This window comes from Oratosquilla oratoria, chromosome 16 (genome assembly GCF_046742065.1).
Source record: "Oratosquilla oratoria isolate Oo_2021 chromosome 16, ASM4674206v1, whole genome shotgun sequence".
In the NCBI taxonomy this organism is placed as follows: domain Eukaryota; kingdom Metazoa; phylum Arthropoda; class Malacostraca; order Stomatopoda; family Squillidae; genus Oratosquilla; species Oratosquilla oratoria.
The window spans coordinates 5,568,920-5,575,549 of NC_134792.1; the positions used below are offsets into that span (position 1 = coordinate 5,568,920).

At 50.4% G+C, this 6,630-nt stretch overlaps 1 pseudogene; it reads left to right on the forward strand.

Annotated features, from left to right (window-relative positions):
* Positions 1–693: 693 nt before the first annotated feature.
* Positions 694–6,630, forward strand: part of LOC143033525 (uncharacterized) — an 11,734-nt pseudogene continuing 5,797 nt past the window's right edge.

The following is a 6,630-nucleotide window of genomic DNA, read 5'->3' on the forward strand; positions in this document are numbered from 1 at the left end:
TCGAGGCTAGGCCTAACATTCACATCTGAGCCTGAAATCGTGAACAAAATGAATTACAAGACACCAGTTGGGAAGTGTGACTACATACTAATAGTGTGGCATGAGTAGGCAACGCGTGACTATTTCTATGGTAAGCGTCTTGCGTTGGGTCACGTGCTCCCGCGTTAACTTGGCGTGGGACGCGACCCACGGGACCCACGCGACCTAGCGTGACCATTGTTTCTGCGGCGCGTCATCACGTGACCCAGATGCTAGCAACTGATTGGATGACGCGCTAGTCTGACCCGCAGGGTGAGTAGCCCGCGGCCGGACATAGTCAGCCTCTCTCTGACTACGCTTCTAGACAGACGTGAGCCTAACTGGGTGCTGGTTACAGGACACAAAGAGTAAGTGTGATATTCTATTCACAGTGCCGATTAGTTCTCTCCCCCATTAAGCCTCCGATACACATTTCATATTCTGTGCTACAAATAAAGAGCCAACACATTCTACGTATTTTAGTCATTTAACCTAACCATTCGGGCACTTTACCATAGTGGTGGCAAGCGGTGGTTAGAGTTTGACTAACTCGTGTACACGTACCCATTCCTATTACTCAGTGAACATACATACAAATTACAAAGTCCACACTCTCCAAATACTCAGTACACATACAGGAGTGCTAGCTAGAGCTAGGCCGGTTATTTCATTGCCATGTCGAGGCGTACGAGCGTACCCGTCAGCCACCAGGCGAGGGCACTGCAGGCGGCTGCAGATGTCCCAATATTTATTTCCTCGGGGATTAACCATCATCCCACTACCAATCTGCCTGCTTGCACGGACGTGCAATCATGGCTCGCCCTGTTAGATGAAAGGTGGTCCTCCGAGATCCCGGAGGCAGACAAAATAGCCGTCACTCAGCAGAAAACTGCCGGTGATGCCGCGATTGCCGCTCGGTTAGCCAAAAGTGGGCATCCTGATGATTGGAACGCGTTCAAACTAGCGTTCCGCACTTTTTTCTACGCGCCCGCGTCGGCTGGCGCTTTAGCTGATCGTTTGGCGGAAGCAACTATGCATCCAGCCGAAACACTCACTTCATTCGCGCTTCGTCTGGCCGACATGGTCTCGGCCTACACGGTGTATCACCCAGAGCGCGATGAGTGGGCTAATCTTACTGCGGTAACCCGCATTAAACGGGCTATGCCCTCTCAATTCGGCACCACCCTCACCTCAGACCAGCAAGCGTCCATTGTTGCCATTCTCCATGCGGCCATTGACTATGCCCATCGGCATCCTTGTTCAGTTAAGACGGTCTACGCAGGCGGTGCCGATTCCCCTATGGCTTTGTACCCAGCCGCACCTGCCGTGACCCACCAATACCCGGCCACAGACGTCTTTTCCCACTCAACTTCATAATCACATAACATTTCCACTGTACACAGAGTCCCAGGCTCTTCCTCTCCTCGCAATCTGCGAGAGTCAGAGATACACCTCTCGCTATTCGCAAGAGGTGGAGGTGCGCCCTCGCCATGAGCGAGAGATCGCAACGCGCCCTCACGAGGAAGCCATGCACTCGACTCACAGACATGGGGGACAGAGGAATACGTGGAAGCGTCCCCGGGGCCGTGGTAATCGCAATAGGTGGCGTCCATACTGCACCCATTGCAAGAAAGCAGGACACGCGACTGATGTGTGTTATTATAGAACACGTGGTCGACCTACCACGTGTTGCAAGTCTTGCGGGGGTGCAGGGCGGATTAGGGAGACTGAGTTTAGTGTCGGTCATGAGGCTCAGAGGGGTCTCGCAGCGAGTGGCTCGTCAAAAAATGGCCAGCGCAGAAGTGTCCACAATCCAAGGTGACGGTTGAACAGCAGTTGGCAGTGAAAAATTTTCACGTCGATTTAGCTAGCTCCCGTACGCCGAGTGGCAGCTTAGCCATGGTCGCAGTTACCTTGTTAGAGCCACTTGCTAGTAGGTCTATTTGTGCTCTCTTGGACACGGGAGCGGCGGTGTCTCTTATCCATAAGAGCATTTTGCCTACCGCCATGGAAGGCTCCCAGGTCGGTACCACTAGAATCATAGTGGCCGACGGCTCGGAGATGCCAAATCTTGGCAAGGTAGATGTTCCTTTTGATCTAGCTGGTTTTTCGTTCCACAATCCTTTTTTATCATCCCTGCTGAAGGTTTGCCGGACAAATTATCTTAGGGTTTGATTTCCTCGCGGCGCACAAAGTGACGTTGACGTTCAGTCCTTTAACATTCCAAGTTAAGGGCAAGGATATTCCCGTAATCCTTGCGGGGACGGCTCAGCACTCACCGCCATTCATCGCCGTGTGCGAGGAGCGTCATAGTTTCCAGCGGGAAAGTGAAACTCCCACTTTCCCGATTAAGTCAATCGAACATCAGTGGGTGCCTGGGTTCTCAGGGGAAACCGTAGGATTGATGCTCGAGAGGGCAAACGAGCTCGCTCCCGCAGGTCAGGCTTTCTCGGCGCTGTTTACAGCACGCCCATATGCCGAAGGCGCCAGCCTGCTAGGCCAGGGAGTAGTAGAGCTGATCAGGATGGAAGATGGCAAGGCATGGTGTAAAGTTCCATTCCTGAACTTGGGCCCGGACACCCATGAGGTTTGTAAGGACCAGGTGGTCGGAGACATTTCCCTCTTAGGGGAGATTGCGCTAATAGACGGTGGAACTAACGTCTCGGTGGGAATGGTCCAGGCGTCTAACGTAGTGGATGGCTCTCGCGTACACAAGTTACGATTGGAAGTAGGGAAAATTTTCCCTAATAGGCATGGCAGGGAAAGTATAGCACTGACCTCTTTAGTGGTCAAATATGCCGATGTTTTTGCCTTACCGGGGGATCCACTTACCGTGACGCCTCACTTCCTACACGAGATTTGGATATTTGGACCGCCAGTCTACCGCAAATCTTATCCCTTCCCTTAGAAATATAGAGGTGAGATTAGAGACCTCATTGGGGATATGCTCAGTAAGGGGATCATTCGCCCATCTCGTTCTCCTTACAATGCTCCAAATGTTCCGGTTGTGAAGAAGGACAAAACCCTTCGTCTTTGTCTTGATTTTCGTGCTCTAAATAGACACGTGGTTGATGATAGGTTCCCTCTCCCCCATATCGATTCAATGCTGCGCAGTCTCGGCTCCAGCGTCATCTTCTCTCTGCTTGACTTAAAGCAGGGCTATCTCCAGGTCCCACTGATGGAAAGCAGCTGCGAGAAAACGGCATTCTCGACTCCCGAAGGGCATTACGAGTTCACGTCTCTCCCCTTCGGGCTGAAAGACGCTCCATCCTGTTTTCAAAGGGTGATGAACCAGGTACTAACGGGGCTGTTAGGGGTCAGTGCGATGGTGTACATGGACGATATAATTGTTCTGGGTACGTCCTGGGTCGACCACCTCAAGAATCTTGAGGATGTCCTGAGGAGGTTGCAAGAGTCAGACCTCTCATTGAGGCTGGAGAAATGTCATTTCTTCCAGAAGGAGGTCGCTTACCTAGGTCATGTAATATCCCAGGAAGGGATAAAGCCCCAGCCAGAGAAAGTCCAAGCCATCAAAGCTTTCCCCCGGCCAACGCGTCGGAAAGAGTTGCTTTCCTTTTTGGGATTGGCGGGATATTACCGTAAATATATCCCGCACTTCGCGGCCATTTCGTTGCCCCTGGTAGATATGACAAAGGGTGACGTCGCTTGGTGCTTGGTGCGTGGACACCTCCTCAGTTGCATGTGTTCGAGTCCCTCAAGCATCATTTGTCATCAACGGTGGTCCTTCCATACCCCAACTTTTCCAAACCGTTCTTACTCACCACCGATGCTAGTGCCTCGGCTATCGGGGGCGTGCTTCAGCAAGAGGGCGAAGGAGGTGCGAGACGTCCACTCTCGTACTTCAGTCGCACGCTGAACACGCATGAGAGACGGTACAGCACCGTGGAGAGAGAAGCGTTAGCGGCAGTGTACGGTCTCACGGTTAACCGCCCACTAATCATGGGCTATCCTGTCCGGTTGATGAGTGATCACAGGCCATTGGTCTGGCTCTTCACTGTTAAGGGCACAAACACTCGGATCCTCCGGTGGCAGATGGCCATCGCCGACTTCGACATCCAGGTCGATTACATACCCGGGAGATTGAACATTGTTGCGGACGCGCTCTCTCGGATACGGGGGGCTGACCACCCTATAGATGATTTCATAGTTTCGGCCGTAACCACGGGTGGCCGAGGGAACTCATGCACAAATACTGATGAGGATACCATCACTTGGAACCAGGTTGAGATCCGAAAGGATCAGGATGCACACCCTGATTGGGGTCGAGTAAAACAGTACCTCAAAGGAGTGACGTCAGAAGTGCCAAAGATCCCGCGCCTAAGAGTGCCAATCGGGGAGTTCCGACTCCTCCCCGACGGACTCCTATATCATGCGCGTAGGAATGCATACCAGTTGGAAGAGCTTCGCCTGGTATGTCCTGATGGAGCAAAGGCGGCAGCGTTACGTATCGCCCATTGCCTTCCGATGGCAGGTCATGGCGGAATCCAAGTTACTCTGGAACGCCTACAGAAGTTTGCATTCTGGCCTAAGATGTCGGAGGATGTGAAGGATTTTTATAAAAAAATGCAAAATCTGCATTACTTGTAAACCTTCCTATGACCTCCCAGCTCCACTTAGACAGTTTCCTGACGTGAAAGCTCCATTTGAGAGAGTGCACGTTGACCTCATTGGTCCACTAACCACCACGCTAACTGGTGCGAAGTACATCCTGACCGTATTCGATGTACTAACCCGCTTCCTGGTCGCTGTACCTATTAATTCAAAGGAAGCGTTGACAGTAGCCCGTGCCTTTCTACAACACATCCTGGCCATACATGGCGCTCCAAGGCAGGTAATATCAGATGGCGGTGGTGAATTCATGAACGAGACGTTCAAAGAGGTGATGGCGATGGCAAACATCAGCCACCACAAAATCACCCCTATGCATCCCTCGAGTAATGGCATAGTTGAAAGGGTAAATGGTACAATTATAAAGATATTACGGTCCCTAGTACAGGATAATCAAACCGGCTGGGACCAGATGCTTCCTCTGGCGGTGTTGGCGTACAATTCCGCGTACCATAGAGTCCTCAGAGATTCCCCTCATTTCCTCCTTTTTCACAGAGACCCCGTCCTACCTATAACTGAGTTCACCAGGCCAAGTGCCCCTTAGTACAACGCCGAAAACCTTGCAGCCGAAACAATGGCGTTAGCAAATGCATGTTTCGATAGGTGCCAAAAGTTCATAGAGGCTGCCACTATTGACAGGCACACGAAACGGCCCAGGGCTAGAGTAAAGCAGCTCGCCCTTGGTGATAGAGTGTACGTAACCACAAAACCTAGACAGGGGGTGTCAAAAAAACTGCAGCCATTATACCAAGGCCCCTATAGAGTAATCAGAAGGGTGAGCGATGTCATTTATGCCATCAAGCATATCAAATCGGGACGTGAGTTCTGTGTCCACACGGACCGGATCAAACTCGAGGGCAATCTCTGTGTGTGAGAATAAAAACGTACGACGAGCTTTCCCCACACATGAGCAAGAGGTTACAGACCTACTACAGAGTAGCGAGTCTGACCCCTCCGAGTGACACCACCCGTGAGAAGGATTCCAACCTATCATCATGGTAGAGACTTTCTCTTCACACCTGCCGTCATTTGGCAGCGATCAGGTGCATATTTTTCCCCTAGTTCTGAAATATTTCATATAAATAATGTTTGTTGTATGTACATATTTCTTAGGAGTGTGATCCACTCGTAACCCCCCCCTTCTGTGCAAAGTTTCTGCCGCTGCTCATTTTTACAGCTCTGCAAAGCATAAGTCTGTAGCAGGCAGCTAAACCCCTTGTGGCATGGAGCGGTTAGAGCTCCGCAGCGCGTCGACAGGATGAACCAGCACTTGCCCGCAAACGCACCAGGTTGACGGAAGACATTTGGTTTAGACACAGCCCTGTGACCTCTCCGTGTACCACATCCACGTAAGTTGGAACCTGTCATGTCCATACTTTTTTTTTCTTTCCCTTTTCAGTTGTGCACACATTCCCCATTTGTGAAAACATCAATATACTTCCTTCGCACCCTTCTCGGTTGCATGACAGCTAACCCCCCCCCCTCTGGGACAAGATTCTGCTGTTGTTGTTTTTTACAGGTTACCAGTTTCTGCTGGTCGTGGGACGTCGAACACCTCTCAGATGACGAGAGGGCTCAGCACCGCCAAGTGAAGGACACCAACCCCTTCTCATGACAACACCATCGCCTGCAGAGGGGCAGAAGCCCTTGTAGAAGTGAGAGAAACAATGGTGACACAGAAAGAAATAAGTGACCAAATAAAAAAAACTTGACGTCAGAAAGTCACACGGGCGAACTAACTGACATAATACACAAGATTATTGACTTCTCACTCAAAGAAGGAAAAGTACCACAAGATTGGAAAAATGCAAATATTGTACCAACATACAAAGGAGACAAAAAAAAAAAAAAAAAAAAAAAAAAAATGGTACTTAAAGACAAGAACTCAATTGGGAAGATATACTCAGGAGAGTAGGTACAGAGGAAGACTACAAATCTTATAAAGAAAATTTAGAAAAGTCTGGAAATTGAGTCAGAGATGCA